At 40.9% G+C, this 19,580-nt stretch overlaps 1 long non-coding RNA gene across 1 annotated transcript; it reads right to left on the bottom strand.

Moving 5' to 3' along the window:
• Positions 1 to 8,812: 8,812 nt before the first annotated feature.
• Positions 8,813 to 19,577, bottom strand: LOC308057057. The gene is made up of 2 exons (XR_013925101.1): positions 18,136 to 19,577; positions 8,813 to 15,563 (listed from the first exon to the last, which is right to left on the bottom strand). It is a non-coding gene; the product is annotated as an uncharacterized lncRNA (long non-coding RNA).
• Positions 19,578 to 19,580: the final 3 nt, after the last annotated feature.

The raw sequence follows: 19,580 nt of genomic DNA, 5'->3' as shown, positions 1-19,580 counted from the left end.
ATTCAAAACTTTAAAATCACCTCTGCTATTTTTTCCCCGAATCTCACAGAGCATTCTGGAATAGCAAGAGTTGACACAACAGGAAAAAATCATACTTTCCTGCAAAGAGCAGAAGGTTCTGACTAGTTACAGATCTATTTCTCCAAAATCTGTGGGTATCTCAGCTCAGCATTTCAATTATAAACTCATTATGGGATGAAAATTGCAGTAAGGAGAACAGACAGAAGTGGCAGATGGAGTAGAAGGAAGAACAGCAAGAACTCCAGCTTGCTTCAAAACTTGCTGCACATGCTTGTTCACTTTCCATGAACCACCACATCTCAGTACTTAGCATCACTCTGCTTTAACAACCTACCTCTGTCTAAGTTGTAAATATGAATACCTAAATAGTCAGTAATCTAGGCTGTCATTGCTCTATCAAACAATAGACGTATTCTGACTTCCATTAGCCTTAAAAAAATTGTTGTATTATGTAACCAGAAGTAAAGTATAAGGCTTATCATATTAGCTTCTGCAAAGTAGCAGACGGAAAACTCATCTGGATAGAGTAAGACAGGAAGAAGTTGTGTTTTGCTTCCTTTTTTCTGTTGTAATATGAGAAATCAGAATATCCCATTACGTTGTTAGCCATAAATAGAATTACAATTATAAAGCCTCTAATCAGAGAACACTGTCCCTTTTAGTCCTGCTTTCTTGTGATTAATGGTCAAGTGGGGAAGAAATGGTACCTCCACATACTGTGTGTATAATCAAGCACAGCAATACACCACCTACTCAGCACCATAGATTTGGTGCACAAACAAATGTTAATTTGTTAAAGAACCATTTTGACTTGATCGAACTTGATTCACTTAGTGGACTTGTGATGGTTTGTTTATATGACCTCGAAGCACAAAAAAAAAAATCAAGGAGACCATGCCAAGGGGTTATGCTTTGATCAAAGAGCACAAATTTATTGTTTGCCCGGTGTGCGATAGAGTGATAGGAAGGAAAGAAAAGGTAAAGTAAAAAGAAAAAAAAAAAAAAAAAGATAAAAGAGGATTATAGCTACCACCACGGATCCAAGGCATCCCTATGGTCCCAGGTCCAGGCAGCGTCCTGCCAGTCCTTCCAATCGTCGTGATCCTTGGTGGGGAAGATCTCCAAAGTTCAGTTGCTAAGGAGCCATCTTTTATGCCAATCAACACACCTTGCTTCTCCTCTGGCCCTTGGATTGTTGTCAGTCTCCACCTCCTCAAGCAAGGTTATACGCTTGTCCAAAGAGGAGTGCCTGAGGCATGGTTTGCCTTAGAGGTGGGTAGCTTCAGACCAGGAGGTGTGTTTTTGTATTATAATGATATTATAATGAAGAAAGTTCACCTGGAGTTCAAGTTTTCTGGTTCGTTGCTATGACAGTGGTTGTGATCCATCTTCTGGACAGCAGTTATGCGGCCTTAATGTAGTTGTTCCTTTCAGTCCCAGGGAGCAGGGAGCAGCATAGTACTCCTCATACCATGCAGTTCCCCTTCCCAGGTGTTTGCATCTTGGTGTCCCTGAGGACCAGATTCCATCTCCAGGTTTCTGTTGGTAATGTTGAGACAATATCTTTCTCTTTGGACCGACTCTTCCAACACCAAACACACTTCTACTGTTACAATTATTTCAGGGCAACAGTTGTTTTCTGATGAGTTGTCTACACTTAGGACCAGTCCAATCAGTTTTGGCACAATATTAATGCAAACTACTGGTCCCTTCTGACATCCTTTGTAGTAAAGGCTGTATGCACAGCAAGTAACCGAAATCATAATTCTTAAACCATACCATCTACATCCAGTTGACAGTCCTAATACAGTTAAGTTAGACATAATGGGCATAAATTTTGCTGAGGCTTGTGTCTTAATGTTTGTAATGGCATAGTTGCCTTACATCAGGGGTCCTCAAACTTTTTAACCAGGGGCCGGTGCGGATGCAGTGGCAGGCAGCCATCTGCGGCTGCTTGGTTCCCCCTCCCCAACCACCAGTGGGGGGCGGGGGGTTCTGTAAATACCGGGGGCCGGATTGAGGAGCCTGGGGGGCCGTATCCAGCCTACAGGCCGTAGTTTGAGGACCCCTGCCTTACAGGATTAAGAGCAGCTACAACATGAGCTGCTCCATGAATTCTGCCAGCAGCTGTTGAGGGGGTCAGTTCTCTCTTCAGTGAATCCTAGTTGGCATCAGCGTGGGTTACTGTTGTGAGAAGCCAGTGCTATTTATAGAATAATCAGATCCCAGTCACAGGTGGAGAAATCACTAGGTTAGGAGGGTGATATCAGCTAGTCTATTTAAACCTGTAAGGTGTTTTACAAAGGACAGCTAGGGAAACCAACCACATGGGATGACAAAGTGGACATATTGTTTGATGGTTTAGGAAGAAGGCAAATAAGCCATTAGCTCATTGCACCTCACATGACATGACTGAGCCATATCCAATGATTCTTTCTTGCCTCCTCTCTGAACTGCTAAAAAGAAGAGGTTCTCACCAGTCTGTTTGGATACTCATGGTGACCTTCAACCCGGTTTAAAATGCTATTAGAATACCATCTAAACCATGATATTGAAACAGCATTTATATAATTGCTATTTATTGTACAGCAGGCAACAAGCTGTATATTCCTGGGCAGTAGAGAGATATGCCTTTTGTTCCCAGTCATCTTGTTTCCCAGTAGCAAGAGGATATTGCAAAGGCAAGAATGGTGAGAGTATGGCTGGGAATATGGATGTGGTAAAGCAGCATGTTGGAATATCTGAGTTACATAAGCTTTTATGGTAGAAGTTTTTCGAGGACATGCATTTGAATTCTTTTTCCTAGTCATGTTTTACACATCTCAATTTAGTTTGGTTTCCCATAGCAGCTTCAGCCAAAACACAGAAGCATACAGGTGAAAAAGTACAAGAATATGTTAATCTATTTTTTTAGTTTAGCAGGATTACATGAACTGAATGTTTCTCATTCCCCTCACAGAGGGGATCTGTCACATAACTCAGAGATGACTAAAGTTTCACTTGAAATTTTTGTGGCTCTTCACTTTTCAAGCTGTACCTCATGAACAGCTACACAACTGAAATACGGGCTAAACCCCCTATGTACTTCTTAGAATCTATAAGGTATAATGCTAACACATCATAGGAGATTTAAAACATTCTCTGTCTGTGATACAGATCTTTTTTCAAATCGTGAGAGCTCTAATGCTGCCTTTTATCACAAGTATGTGTGTTTGAGTTGACAGAACGCAATGAAGAAACTTGAATAGAAGAAAACTTCACTGCTGAAGTTCTTCAAGCATCCTGCAATGCATGATCACAGGATATTACAAATTGTGCTCCTAACCTGGTTAACAAACTGTATGTGAAGAATATGTACTGCATGTATAGAATAATGAGAGGGATGCATCACTGTTGATCTGTGAAACTTGGTTGTTACATTGACCATGTCTGTTTGTGACCTTGTTCAGCAGCACTTTTCCCCCTGTGTTCTGCTAATAAAACAAGAAAAATACCTTAAAGTTTCCAATGCTACCTTTGATATCTATTAATTGTCCTCAGTTAAGGGATTTAAATAGGTGTAAAGATATTTGTCCCCCAGTAAAATCTGGGCTTACACCTATTTCAGACTTGGGATTATACCCCAGATATTACAGTTTTGTGGTGCAGGTGGACAACAAATTGGATTGCTGAGCTTCCCTTTCTGGCTTTGCAAAGCCATTGTTCCTTTCAGATGGGCAGAATGCTTGAAAACATACTATGAAAACCCTCCTCCCCCCCCCCCCCCCTCCCCATTTTGCAATACCTCAATAGCCAAGAGGTGTTTCCAGGCTGTTTCTAAATACAGCTTAATTGAATGTCCAAGTAAAGGAAGGTTAATTTAAGGAAATGAAACATTTAAGTATTAGATATAAACTAAGATAGGCTGATCATTTTTCATCACTTCATACAACATTTACCAGGGTAGTATAGAACAGCATGAATGTTCTGTTCTTTCCTGAATTTCAAGTTAACACAAAAAGAATTGTAGAGTTCCATTGAAGTCCTCAAACACACACAAATTTTAACCATTAAATTTTCTGAAAGAAGCAATTTATCATAATCAGGGAAGAGTCTAAAAGTCCATTTCAGAAGATGACAGTCATACATGCATATTACCATGTGACTGTATTTGAAAGTTTTATTTACAGGATGCTGTTCCCAGCCCTTTGACATGTCTGGTGAGGACACACTACACTTTATAGTGCAAATCTGCTCTCTAGTGGCAAAAAATTACCACATCAATTCTACAGAAAAATCCTTAGTTAATCCTGATGTAATTAAGTCAATTCATTGTTGTTTTGCAAGAGTGGGCAGTAAGTAAAAAATAATTAATGAAATAAAAATTTGAGCAACGGAAACTGAGAGTATGTAACCCTGTTTATATCTGATAATTTCAGTACATTTCTCCCGCAGTAGAGGATCAGTGTTTTGTAATATAGAGATAAAATATATTTGAGGTAAGGTGGGTAATCATAAGAAATTTAACAAAAAATACCTAAATTACTGCTGGTGCGAACTGTGCAGGGTTTTACCAGGCAAGCTTGAAAACTTGCAAGACTGAAATGTCAACTCTCAACGCACATGCACGTTATTACTCATCAGTAACATTTATTTCCCTTTAAGATAGGAAGTAACCATAGAAATAGGAGATAGCAATGTCATTAGATCATTTTAATCATTGCCCAGTTACAACTGTCCTTGCCTAAGTTTTGAAAAGAGACTTCAAGGAAGACTGGAGAGAAATACTGCACAACCGAATTTACAGTCTACTTATTTCACTTTGGACACCTGTAAACCTTATTATTAGCTCCTGACATCATGATTGTGTTTAGATTAGGCTGAGTAACACAACTCTGTCTAAATTTTCAGTTATTTCATTCTTCGTTTTAGTAATTCACACATAAATGAGTGTTCACTTATGAATACTGGTAGATTCAATTACACCAGAATGGCCATGATTCCTACTTGCAAGTACTTGGCTGAAACACATACATGGGGCTAAGGAATGAGCTGCCAGTTTCCAGTCCAGGAAGTAAAAGCTACCCCAAACTGGCTATTTTAATATGCAGAAGTTTGGCAGCAGCTAGGTGTGCATTTTCAGCTGAGGGCACAGAGAGGAGGGTAATGACCAGATGTGCTACAGCCTGCATCATATGTGATGCTTGAGAGCATATTGGCAGGATAAAATTGAGTTTTATGAGGAATTAAGAGGATTTAAGTGACTTAAGAAATATAGAGAGTTCCCTTATACCAGTGTATTTGTATATTTGGTGGATTTCTCAGATGTTTGGTAAAAGAAAGATTAACAAGAGTGGACAAAGAGTAGGATAACACACCAAATAACATTACACTTCAATGATAAACAGAGCCTTCTTAGAGTACATTGACTTTAATCTTAATTGCCAGCCCTCAAACCTGGGAAGACGAGGCAGATCAACAGGTTTCAGGAACTCTCTTTCCAGGCACTGCAGTGAAAGACTTATGTCAGTTGAAGTCCCAACTCTGACTCATTCAGCTGTGCAAATGCACAGCTGGATTACCTGTGTACCTGCCAGTCAAGAACACCTATAAATAGCTAATGCTTTAGCACTTTCCCCCTGCCACACTTTTGCACTGCAGCAGCACGCAATAGTTCTTCACTCCGTATTAGTTCTTCTTATACTGTAACTAGGCAACCATCCTATCTAGAAAACCAGCTGATCCTTGCCCCAAACAGCTCCCAATCTAAGGGCCAATATGACAACAGCTGAAATTAATTAACAGAGTGTGGGAGACAGACAGATTGGTCTGCATAACAGAAGCTGTCTCAGTGCAGCAGCTGCCAAACTAGCAAAAATGATCTATGCTGGCATGGTGCAGAGGATGATCTACTGGGGGATTCAGAGGGAGCAACAAGGTTCTTTTGTGTTTGTACAAAGCTCCTTGCATTTTGCAGTACATGCAGATTCCTGTTATGACCAGGTTGCTGTACAAAATCAAAGTTCTATGCTAAGTGGACACACATGTTTTGTTTTGTGCACAGAAAAAAATTTGTTATTGGAACTAGGGCCTGGGGAAGCAAGCTGTTCAATTCCCTAAGAACAATGTACCTTGTTGTTGTGTCCCAGGCATACCTTCCATGGGCACTGTACAAGCTTCTGTTGATATTTCTACCCAGAGGATTATTCTACAGCACGGAAAAAATATCTGCAGTACTAAATCAAACCTAGCTTGGCTCAAGATTATGCAGCAATGTCAAGGGATACCAATCCAACTTAATTCTACTTAAATTCAGCAGTACTTATACCAGGACTGATGTTAAGTTCAAACACACAAATTTTTAAGAAAATTTGAGACCCAAGTTTTTAAGAAAACATGAAGATTATTTCCTATGGAATCAGTACTACAAACCAAACAAAGTTCAGATAACTTACCTGAATTTTCCAATTGGACTGTCAGGGCAGTTAATGTGGTAAGGGAACAGAAGCATCTGCTGTTCCCTGGCTGATCTGTGTAGATACACATGGTAAGAGTACAAGGAAATCTCATACTCTGGCCTCATAAGGTGATGATGTAGCTCAGTTCCAAACTACACAACACTTTTTATTAAACCAAGGATTGCCTGTTCTAGTCATCCCTTCCGACAATGGGATATTACTACTTTACATTGTTACTTTTTGCAGTGTTGTTTAAAAGCACTTGCATAACTTTAAAAGACTTTCATAACCATAAAAGACTGCCCCTAGCTAAACCAATCCAAAAGTAACATATTTTTAAGTCACTGCTTCATAGCTGTAGTTGCCAATAATTATGAGATTAGTACTGATATAACCTGATGGTGTTAGGAAGCATTGGGTCAGATATACTTCATTACTCCTAAAAAACATGAGAAAATAGAGGCAAAGTAGTGTTGCTTACAGCACGACTGACTGCAGCAATTGCTTAAAACATCCTTGGCTGATGATTTGCAGGAGGTCAAAGACAAAAGTAATTAGTGTGCTGGAAGACATATATATGCAAACTAAGCTTTTATCTGGGAAGCAAGCTGTCATAACATATTTGTATTAAAGCTGAGAGTGTGAGGGGTGATCATCAAAAAGCAGAAACACTGAATACTGGAGAAGGGAGGGAAGGCCTTGTGGTTAAGATAACATGCCTCACAGTGGGACAGTCAGGGATGAATTACTGGCTACAGGAAGAATGTAGGGCAGTATGTGAGATACAGGAATGGTATTTTTCCAGTGAAATGGTGACAGCATTTAATACTTTCCAGCTTGATTTTCCTCCCTCAATTAGTTCTTTTTAATTCTTATACTATTATTAGAAAATTGCTCCTGACAGTATGATATAATTGGCAGTTTGATCCAATATAAAGGATGGTGGGTTTGGGGCATTCATTGCTTTAGGACATTCATGTTTATTGTCTTATAAGAAAATATAAAACATTATTCATAACAATGGAAAACTGAATTGATTGTCTAACCCCAAAAACTGGGCCTGGAATTAGGTAACAGTTTGGTTTTCCTTCTGTTCCCCAGTCATTACCAAAACTGAAATTTGGCAGCTGCCATTCCCCCACACCCATGCACACGCACACACTTTTCCTCATCCAAATAAAATTTTTACTAATTCCTTGACTAGAATATGAATCTACAGTGTGAAAAGGAAAAAATATGCCAACTTTACTTCTGAAAAAAAACCCCAACAACAACAAAACACCCCTACCCCCCACCCCCAAAAAAAACACAACCCCAAAAACCAACAACCAACCAGCAATGAAAACCAGGAAAAACCTTTAGTTTACATTAAATTTGAATGTGTTAAACAGCCAATAATTGTTTGTGGGCCAGCTGCTATGACTTGAATAATAAAACGCTGGTAATGAGTGAATTATTCTTCACATTCAGCTCCCCCTTCAATAGTCTATTTCCGTACAACCCCAGCATCAATGCTTTCTGCAACATGGGTGCATTCTTCCGTTTCAGCACCTTGCAGCTGCCTCAGAAATCACCTGGAGAAGACCACCTTTCTATTGCTTGTGTGTTGTCTCTCAGTGCCTACCCCCACAGTGGTTGAGCTCCTGCTGGGTCTTAAAACAGCACGGCTAACATTTGTCTTATGTTTTTTGTACTCTCATCCTCCCCCCAGGGAGGAAACGTGCTGCAGAGTTCTGTTTTCAAGCGGATTTGCTTTTGTTGTTGAGCTATTTTTTTTTTGTAGCACATGTGGAAAATTAACTTATCAGAGCTATGCTCCCCCAAAAAAGGGAAATTCATTCACACTCAGCCTGACAAACATTGCAGAGTCAGCAATGTTCTCTTTGTGGGTGGCAGAGCACACCTCAAGAGCCTCCTTAGCACAACTGCAGTATTACCTTGCACGTACGAGACAGTCTGATCCCCACCCATAGGAGTGTCAGGGATCAAACCCCAACACTCTGAGTTTCATGTGGAAATCCAGAGACACACAATTACCTCAGTGTTACAGGTATCTGGTACAAGGCACCAAGCAGTGACATGTTCAATTTCTGAGCAGTATTAAGGTTAAGATTTATGTACAGTGTTTATGGTAGCCTAAATTTGTGGTGTATGCAACTTCTTTCTGTCATTAATGACTCATCTTACTTAGGCAGGAAATACGCTTAATCACAGCTGCCATCTAACAAGATCAAGATCTAGCTAACCGGGGGTGTGGGTGTGGTGTGGTGTCCTGAACCTTCTCCTACATTATTTTGAGGTTTGTGGGTTTTGTTGTGTTTTTTTTTTTTTTTTTTTAAAAAAAAAAAAAAAAAAAAAAAAACCAAAACAGCAGAGCCAGCCCAAATACTTCTGAGCACTGCATCGTTTTCACATTTTTTCTGATCCCTGTGATTATTTTGTTTAGCTTTCTCTGAAATTGCTTTAGCTAACTAAGCTTAAACATTTCCTGAATGCCACAATAGTTTCATTGGTAAAGTACATGAAATGCTGTTGCAGTTGTGATAGTGAGTACACCGATGATGTGTTACACCAGGAATTCAGAAGATATTTGAAAAAGATATTTAAAAAATCCCTATGGCAAATGTGAACCACGTAATTCTTTTTAATGTCTTAGTTTTCTTTTTACAGTAATTTACTTGTCACTTGCCTTTTAGGTTAAATGCTCTTACTAATTGGAATATTCTTACTGATATGAAACATACTTTCTTAGCTCCCCCAAGGAGTAAACACCATAAAAAAAGAGAAATGTATGTCTGAAATAAGTTTCAGCAGCTGTCTAATGATAGACATTGCGGTACAGATTTTCCAAACAGAAAACTAACATAACCATGTCACCTGAAAGTTATATAACTACAAATACACCAAGTGCAAGTACATGATTTTTCCAGTGAAATACCATGTGCATCAATCTAAAGTCTGTCTGACAATCACTGCAACAATGCCCTTTCCACATTGAATAGATTTAATAAAAGTTTGTCAGTATTACTGTTGCCTTTTACCCATTGATATATTTGTTAGGGACTGGTTCAAGAATGCTAACCAATCCTATGCAAGTTGCATATACTTAAAAAATAATTTAGTTGTGATGGGACCAGGGCCACCACCAGGTCAGAACAAAATTGATAGCTTCCTGGTCCTACTGTTCACTCGCAATGCACAACTGTTCCATGTAGGAGCCCTCCAGGGTTAGACCTGCAACTTGCTTGGATGAATGAAAGAGCGTTCAGAATTTTTAGTGACTGCAACAGCTATACCAAAGAACATAACCATCACTTCAAACAGTTGCTGAAGCATCTGAGTAAACAAGCCCTTCTTACAGCTCTGAAGTGAATGTATCGGGAAATAAGATCCAGTTTTCCAACTACCCCACCTTACCTTGTTACTGCTCTTTCCTAACACACACATAAAACCAAGCACACATACACAAAAATCCTTAGATCTTTCCTGGAGTCTGGCATAAATGTAAAAGGTAAGCATAATGACCTCTGTTATTTTTGCTTTTCTACAACACTATTGCAAGAACTCTAGCATGAAGTGGCTTCAGTGCATTGCCTCTCGCTGGCAGCAGATGTCCCCTTGCGCCCATCACTTCACATTTGTAAAAAAGGCTGGCCGTTGTGAAATTACATGTACAGTTTTCATCTGCTGAACAGCATAAATTTTTTTGCTTCACTTATTTCCACAAAGGTCTGGGAATATGCAAAATATGTTGCATCTATGTTTTCGTAAATGCAAGACTGTAGGATCAAGAGAAAATTTAGAAATTCTGTGAATCTCATTTCAGTTTTTACTTTATGCTTTCAAACAAAGAAAATTAGGATGATTATTCTCAGTTAACTTTGTCAATTTACCACACAAATCATGAGTTAATCCATAAAAGACATTCTACTGGGATTTTCTGGTTGGGATTTAAATACATTTCCTAACATAGAACTTGTTTTTTTGTAATTAGGCACCTAAATACTCATTCTCAGATCCCCAGTTTGGTATGTTAGAGACCTAAATCGGAAAGCAAGTAAAATAATTGGGAAATTTTGGGTTTGATGTCTTGCACTTGATTGTACATTTGTGAGGGTAGCAGAATTCGTTTCTGAGTGTGCACTACCTTAAGTAAGCATCACTTCACAGCTTTGGATACTAGAGCACTACAGGTTCTCTAAGTTGTGGGAGCAGGGGTAATCCTCTTGAGTCAGCCAACAGCAGACAGCCACTGCTGGCTGTCAGAGCTACTTCAGTGGAGTTAAACAAATTTACACCACTCACCAAGAATTGTTTTGGTGGCGGGGTGTCAGGATGTAGTCAACAATTATGTTCTTTCAAACCCTCCAATGTACTTTTGCAGTCTTAGCAACAACAGTCTGGTACAGAAATTTTGCACAGGTTTCTCTATGAGGCAATACAAGTGTGGTTAAAGGGGGAAGAAAGGCCTTGTTTCTGTAGCTAGCCACACATGTCCAATTTTGGTTAAAATATTTAACAGAAAAATCATTTGGAAAATACACTGTAATTTTGCAAATGTTTTTTGCACATTTGTTTCTCCATATGGAATAAAGAAATGCGTCTGGGAATGCTGGTACCACAGCTTCTAATTCTTATTGTCTCGTTCACTTCCTGATGAAATCCATACACAAAAAGTCTTGAAATATGAATTGACTGTAGAAACTCATGTTGCAGAAGCCACTCGTTTCATGATAAGACTTGGGCAATTTAAGAATGTATGACTTGTTTCACCAGCTGTGCTCGGAGCAGAAGGAAACACAGGTAATGTTACAGCATCACTAAACTGAACACAGAAACTCAAGGAACTACTGAAGGAAAATATCATAGAATCTACCTAACGCTCTCCTTTTGTTTCTGCATAAATGCAGACAGATCAAGACTTTTTGCCTCCCAGGTACAGAAGGAACTAAGATTTGCTTAGAAGTACCTCTAAATGTTCTCAGCGGTTTTCTGCTTTTGACGAAAAGTACATGTATTATCACTGAAAAACACAGCAAATGTACCTGGATAGAAAGTGCTTGGATTACTTTACTTCCTGGTTTTGGTAACAACCATCAGAGCTCATAAAGCTCATCAGCTTTTTTGCACAGAAATTTAGCAAAAATTATCTTTTTCAAGAATAAAGCATTTATCACTCTTTTCTCCAGATTTCTTCCCCTCCCCCAAAGCATCAAGTATTTGCATCAATCAGTGGTCTCTGCTATTGACACTGCTTGGAAAAAGTAAGCTCTTATCTCACATGCTTCTCTATTTGGCAACTGCCCAGATAGTGAATATGTTTGTCCTTTCCTGTCTCCTGGAAAAATAAATCAGAATTTTGGAGATTTGTTCCATTTTGTTACTATGTTTAAGTAAAGAGCAACTGATTTTAGGCTGCTTTATCATCTTACATGTTAATTAAGGCTAGTGTAATCTCTTTAAATATTGTCAAAATATAGTCCAGGAGTACAGAAATAAAAGCCACAAAGTAGAAACAGCAACTGAAAACTAGCTTGCTTGTTGTCTAAACCAAAACGGCCCAAGCTAGGCAAGCTCCACTCCACTGCATTTCTCAGAAGACTGTTCTAAGACATTGGCTGTCTTTTTTTTTAATATGAATTCTAAAGTGAAACAATGGTATAAATAGGAATTTATATTTAAAATATCCTAAAATTATAGCCACAGAGTTGCAGACATTTCCTTCAAAAGAAGGGAAAAAACTATTAGTATAATCAGGAATAATTAGGAGATTATCCAGACAGAGCACAAGCTAAGCTGTGCCAATTTTTCCACCTGAGATTGCACGCTGGCTTCAGCAGCTGAGGTAAACAATTGTGTGCAGCAGACTTGTCTCCTGGTGCAAACACTTTACAGAAGTAAAGCTACAGAAACACTGTTTAATGACGCTGAGGAATGCACTGGGAAATTCTGAAAAGCTTCAAATAACAAGTTGCACTTTTCTTTGAGTCCAGCAGACATTCACTTAGATTTTCAGAGGTGTCAGAAAGATCGGAATCTGTCTTACACAGGCACCAACACTCACCCATTAACAAGGACTGTGGTGTTGTCTCCATTCCCTGTTCAGGTCCCTCCAAAAGATACACTTCAACAATTACTTTGTGTGGGAAAAGTGTGTGGATGGGTTCTCAGGCACTTGATTTCCTGCCATTATCATTTTATCAAGTGTATTTTATCTTTTAGATGTCAACTGCCTACAAATACTTAGTTTTTGTGAAAACATCTGGTATGAATATGGATGCTTATATAATAAGAACACAGTTTGTATTCCACTAATTGGCTACGAAACAGCATTTGCATAGGGAACTGTGGTTTTACTCAGGCCTTACTCAGGTAAACTCATGTGGTTTAAAAGCCAGGTAAGAATTTCAAAGATTGAAAGAGCATTTCTCTACCAGTTCAAAAATGTTTTCAGCCACATCTGTTCTGAATTCATAGCAGCTATGTTGCAACTCTCTGAGTAGCAAACATATGCAAGGTGTTCCCTGTCAGACTTGACTAGCTCTGCCAACACATGCACACACGTTTTACCTATAACCACAAAGAATTTCAGCTTGTGTTCTGATATGCATTACGTAGATCTGTAAACAACACAGTGCCTTTCTGTGCTTTAGTAGATTAGCAAGAATGATGAGTTGGCAAAGGACTAGTTTGTATTTTTCTGGCTGAAATACAGTTGCTTCTTTGACATGCAATTTTACAAATGTGTCTTCAAGGGAGCAAACTCCATGGTGAAAACCATGCATTAAAATGCTGAAGTTACCATTACTTTTCAAACTCTCTACTCTGATAACACCATCTGAAGACTCCTGTTTCTAAATTCAAGTATGCTAGTAAGAGTTTTACAATCACACACTGCAGACTACGCTGTTACCATTAAAATGCATAACTGCCTAAACAGCAAAGGAGCTGAATTGATGGAAAAACAAATAAAGCCCTACCAACATCTGTTGAAGGTGTCACAGAGTCAGTGAACACATTAGTAATGAATACTTGCTACAGTCAGCACAAGGGAGTTGCTGAGAGACCTTAGTGAAGAAACCCAGTCATTAAGGAGAAAAACAGACTATGTTCTCATAGACAGCTCAACCTGCTCTCAGAGGTCCTGGAAATGCTTTGTGAAGATTTACAACTTGCTTAAAACTTGAAATAAACATCCAGCCTGAGGATATTAAGACAGCATGGGATACTAAAATACTTTAATGCCCCCCAGTGTTACATAGATCTAACCAGAAATTGAGCTATGTGCACCACAATGAAGGTGTGTTCATATGATCAAGAGACACTTTTGCTTTCTCCAAAATGTGCAACTATCTGCCATCATTCCATTCTTCCTAAGGCCAACAAAAATATCCACTGCACAGAGCACAATTTCATCCCAGTTTTGATCTGGATTCTGCAATATTGCAGGCTTCATAAAGTTTTAACTATGGAAGAATAAGGAGGATGAATCTGCTGTTAGTCTTTAAATGTGATCTGCTACCTGAATGGATTAACATCCATTCAAATTTAAGACTAGGAACTGGTTTCATGGTACTTGATCCAAAGCCAATTCATTAAGGCTGGTGCTGGAAGGTAGGTGTCTATTGCATTTCTCTGTATCAAGGGGACAAAATCACCATTTTAATCTTAAAAATGCAGCTTTAAATCCAGTACACACTGTTCACATAAGGTTCGCTGCATCTGGATTACACATTTAAACATGGAATTTCAGGGAACTCTTATGGTCATAGTCCAGTGCAGGAAAAAGCTTATCTCTGATAAGGATACAACCTTTCACAGACTCTGTGTAACATCTTTTTTGAAACTGAAGTAGGAGGTAGCCACCTACCTATAACATCATGATTGTGTAATTGCCTATTCATCTGCCTATTCTTTGCAGGCAAATGAAAAGTATACAGTGCTCCATTTTCGAAATATGAACTGAATCATTGCACTTCAAAAGATTCCAGTATCTGACTAGAACAACCAAATTCTCATCTCCATCTGGGAGCCAAAGCATACTGGTACCTTCACAACTTTAAATGGGCAGCTTCAGGCTCATTTACTTTTTTAAATGGATCCTTTTCTGAGGCATCTATTTGCAACTATGTGACATGGAGGCTGCACACCTCGCACTTTTGTGCTTTGCAGAACCGCAGTGTCTAAGGCTCTGTGCCTCAGAATAACCTGCAAATGAAGATTCCACTGTTTATTGTTGTAAAAGCACCCATTAGAGACCCCATTTTTAAGTAAGACAGCCAGTGGATAACAGTACTGCAAGAGTAGGTGGGTTTGTAAAGACCACTGTGACATTTATGTAATCACTACTAAGAGGTTAAAGGGCTCTTTGGGCTGCATTTACCTAGTCAGAATATCAGAGGATGAAGTCCTCCTTTAAAACTTCTACCACAAAATAGTAAGTATGGAAAACACTGCTGACAAGAAAGCTTCTTAAACATTTTGTTTTAGACTGGAGTCCAAAACTTCAGGTAAATAAGCTGAATTTACTCAGGGTTAATATCCCTTTGCTTCTCATTTCATTCTCAAGAGAGGCAGCTTGAATGGTGGTAGTTAAGGGAGGTATGGAATGTGAACCTTCAGAGCCAAACCTCATGAACTTCTGTTGGCCGTCTTACCAGTGGCTAGAATTTATGCCAATTGTGGTTTTCTTTCTCATTGTGCAGGTCACGAGTTCTGCCTTGCATATGGTGCATGTTATGTATGTTAACCAAAATTCAAATCAGGTTAGCCCATTAGACCACTTTCTGGAAAGAGCATTTAAAACTTACTTTTCTGCCTAGAAAAAGTCAGTCTGAAGCAGACATGTACCTTTATGACATATCACTTTGCACATGCATTTGAATCTAGTCAGTTTGGACAATTTTCATGTGAAGAGCTGATAGTATTATCATGTGAAGAGCTGATAGCTGCATTATCGATTTTGACTGAATTGCTCTCTTCCTGAAGCAATCCTAACTTCATTGCGGTGAAACTGCTGGTGAAACTCAGACTGGATACAAATCTGCCCATTGTGCCTGCCGTTTCCAATCCAAATATGCAGCAGGGAACAGCAATTAGTAGATTCTGTGTGAGCAAAAAGTGGGACAAAAAGAAGTGAAGAACAAATTCCAAGTTGTCCTATTTAATATAGTGCTTGTGTTTCTAAAAGAAATGAGATTTTAACTGACAAGATTTGCAGTAAATTGTGTGCTGGTTGGACTAAGGTTTTGAAGTAAAAGGTGGACATCAGTTCAGCTGCATATTGAGGCAGGTGAGGGAAACAGGTGAGCCACCCATCTATTTCCTTCTGCAGTATCGGCAACCAGCCCAATAAAAAGTTCTGGGCTGCAAACGCCCAGCCTGAGTAAATCTGAAGTCTTCCATCAGATATGTCAGGTTTAACTATGCAGGACACAAGCTCTAGCTCTGCAACAGCAATATTGCATCACTGCATATAGGTAACTCATTCTCTGCAATGCAAACATTCCCAGTATCTCTTCTGTTAGTGGTTCCAGCAGTGTGACTGAGTAGCTCTTAAAAGTTTCTAGTAAAAGGTTTCTTTAGTCATCCCAGAACTGGGCCTATCTGTTGCCTTGTATTAGAAACTGCCATGTATCTGAAACTTAGGTGCTTAGACCAATGCTGCCAAGTCCACCTGGGGAACAGCCACTGAAAAGAAGCATAAGCAGGACACAGACTGCTGTGCCTATATCCACCTCTGTGATAAGTTAGCTTTTTGTTTCAAAGGTTCAGCCTTGGCTGAACATGCTTTAAAAAGAGGACTCTGGCCACTCTAGCACAGTTACAATAGCCATTAACTCCAAATTCAGGTCAAATCTGGTCCCCACTCTATGCCAGGAAAACATGGCAGCATTTCCACTTTATGCCACTTCATCACTACAGTGATTCAGGGTACCATGGCACAGTTTGGGATAGCTGGAATGCACCAGTGCTTTGACCAGTAGGTGCCTTTACTCCTACACAAAGCTTGTGTCAAAGGTTGCAATCCTCAGGTGTTTTTCAGGCAGATCTACAACAGGTTTCTGCTGGTGAAGCTAACCCAGAGCTATTTCACTATAGAACTAGGATTAAGCAGATGTCTAAGATGCAGTGGTGCATGGCTTGAGATAACACTAAATTTATCCTGTGCTCCGCTTGCCTTGTGAACAATTACTCCTTTGCATATCAGATAAATTACAGAACTTGATATTCAAGTTCTTCTTGGCACTTGCACAGTACTCTTGCAACAACTTTCTGCTTCCCACTAGGAGCTGGGACATGATTTTGGGGCTTAATACTAAGCTTCCAACTGACTTTGGACATTTTCTGTGATTGCTGTCAGCATCATCTTAGTTGAGCATCATGTTTCACGACAGGAAAAACTAAAAAACACGAACTAGCGCTGTCTTGCTGTTCTCCTTGCCTGTACAAGATTACATTCCCAACATTTTATTCATTTTTTAAAAATTCTTTCTTGAGGGTAGCCGTAGAGCCAGTAAGTTACAGCTAGGTGCACTAAACCCTCAATAATATAAGCTAAGCTTTTACCAACCAGAATGTGTGAGAAAAGTTGCAAAAACTCCCTTATGTCCCTGATCTCCTCGGCCATCTTCCCCCTTCTGTGTGTGTGGGTGGAAGAGGCAGGGGTGAAGTGAATGACTCTCAGGGCCTCTTCCCATCAGTTCCCACATTTCTTTTCCAACCATCCCCTCCATGTGCATATCTGCAACACAGCAATACAAGCAGGATGGCAGCAACCACCACCAGCCCTCACAGTTATGCATCTCTTTCTACTGCCATTCTCTCTGCTTCCTAGTTGATAAAGTACTGGGTCCAAAGGACCGAGGGGTGAGACACAAGACTGTGGGAAGAGGGTGGACATCATTCCCTCATCTCCACTTCCAGCTCCTACTATCTGTCTCATACTTGACTGAGTGAGAGTGAAGAAGCCAGAGGAAGAGCTAATAAAGCCAAGAGAGCTGAAGATAACTGGCACTGGCTACCTCTGTGGTATTTAGGAAAAATAAGATTCCTGACAGCCATACCAAGTCCCATTTTTCTGCTTCTAGAGTTACCAGAGAACAACTGCAGATAACTGGCATGCCAGTGCTGACCTGGGAGAACTGAGCTGGGAATTCAAAGCAGGGTGTGGGAAATGAGTGGGTTGGTGAGCAAGGTCCAGAATAAAAGCAGTTTAGGGATACTGTGCAACTGGAAGATATGGGGAAGAAGGCAAAAGCTGGCATTTCCGGAGCAGGAATTTCCATAGGTCACTGTCTCAATAGCTTTTGTCAGGGTTTTAAATTCAGAGATAGAATCAAGATGTTTTTCCTCTCCCCCTTACTCCCAGCTGTAAACCGCCATTGCAAAGGACTTCTCCCTTCACCTCCCCCTCTTTTTTTCTGTCAGAAGTATAGCAGCCTTAAGCAATTAGCAGCAGTTGCCTTGTGTTGGAACAATGAAACTGCTGAACAATAGGGGTAGGCTCATTATTACAAGAGACCCAGCCCGATGATAATCTAGACCAGGAACTCCAAATTCACTGCTAGAAGAATTACTGGTTAGTACGTTATTAAGTTCACTGCATTTCAAGCTGGAAACAATTCATCCGATGTTCCACAGAAATCAATTTCTTGTCTCCCAATCATACACTTACATGTCAAACACTGAAAGTCAGAATCTGATGTCAGGAGCAGGGGTGTAACTTAATCTGCAGTCCACCAAGACAACTAATGCGGCCCACTCTTCTGGGAGCCATTTGGGACTGGGATGCATACCAGGCACATTCTTCGAGGCTGGAAGTAGCAGCCATCTCCCAAGAGCCCAAGACTCCTCCAGCATGATGCAACAGCCACAAAAGTACTTAACAGTGAACCGAATATTCTTCATGCAGCTAAAAAACAAAAGGGACATTTATTGTCTCTGCCTTGACTTTTGAGATAGCCTCAAACCACATTTTTTCTCTTTACCATTTAAAGCCTGGAATACGATAAGTACATCCTTAAGTTCAGAAACTTGGGGAGAAGATGAACTATTACACATTTCAGTCAGTGTGGAAGTGAAGTTCACCAGTTTTGACCACCCCGAAAGCAAAAATGTAACTTGCTCTTTGCTTGTAGTCATCCACAGGACCCAAAGCTTCCATTACCATTTGTTTAATCAACTGCCGCCCCAGGTTTCTCTCCCCTAACCATGGTGAAGACTAGTGAGTGAAGCCCCAAGGGGTCCAGTTCCACTGTGCTCTCCCAGACCATCAGAAACTCTCCACAGCTATTTAGCTTCAGCAAAGCAGCTCCCAGACATCTCTTTTAGCGGCAATATCCTTTGTTTCTCTTCCATCAAGTGCTATCTCACTTCCTAAGCAAACTTCACTCCAGCTCCCCCTCCCCTCCACAGCCCCTTAGGCAGTCGCCCAAGCCCTGCTCGGCGGTGCAGGGTGCCTGGGTCACCGCCCCGCACTCCGGTGCACCCACGAGAGGTCTTCCTATTCTCTTCTTCTCTTCACGAGGTTACTCTCCGCTCAGCAACGTTCAGCTTTTATGGCTGTTCACTTTGTCACCACTCTTGAAGCTGTAGCTTCTCTTCCTACTCGAGTTCACTCGTTAGTTCCACTACACTCCGGTTTTGCTTTTGCCATTCATTAGCCGAGTGTCTGAACAACCGCTCCTTGCAGCAGCCAAGCCACCCGCTGCCGGCGCGCAGGCAGCAAGCGCGCGTGTGCTGAGGGGCGCCCAGCTGAGGGGGCGCCGGGCACGGGACGGCTCACCGGGACGGCGCCCAGGCGCGGGGGGAGCGGCACCGCGAGGTCGCCCGCGCCCTCAGCGCACGGTGCCCGGTTTGGGGCGCGGCGAGGGCGCGCACACCGAGGCACCCGGCCTAGCGCAGGCTCGATGTATCGCTGGTTTCCGCTACCTAACGCCGAAGGGCGCACCTTGCCGGCCCGGCCTGGCGCCCTGATCCGGGCCGCCGGAGACAACGGCAGTTAGTGACGGCCGCGGGGAGCCGCAGCTGCAGCGGCGCCCACGAGCGCTGCCGGACAAGACGCGTCTTTACAGCCCGCCGTGACCGAACCTCGGAGAAGCCCCCGCCACCCCGCACCCG

Source organism: Falco punctatus (genome assembly GCF_963210335.1).
Source record: "Falco punctatus genome assembly, chromosome: Z".
Taxonomy (NCBI): domain Eukaryota; kingdom Metazoa; phylum Chordata; class Aves; order Falconiformes; family Falconidae; genus Falco; species Falco punctatus.
The sequence above is the reverse complement of the archived record's forward strand: the minus strand, read 5'-3'. Positions and strand labels throughout refer to the sequence as shown.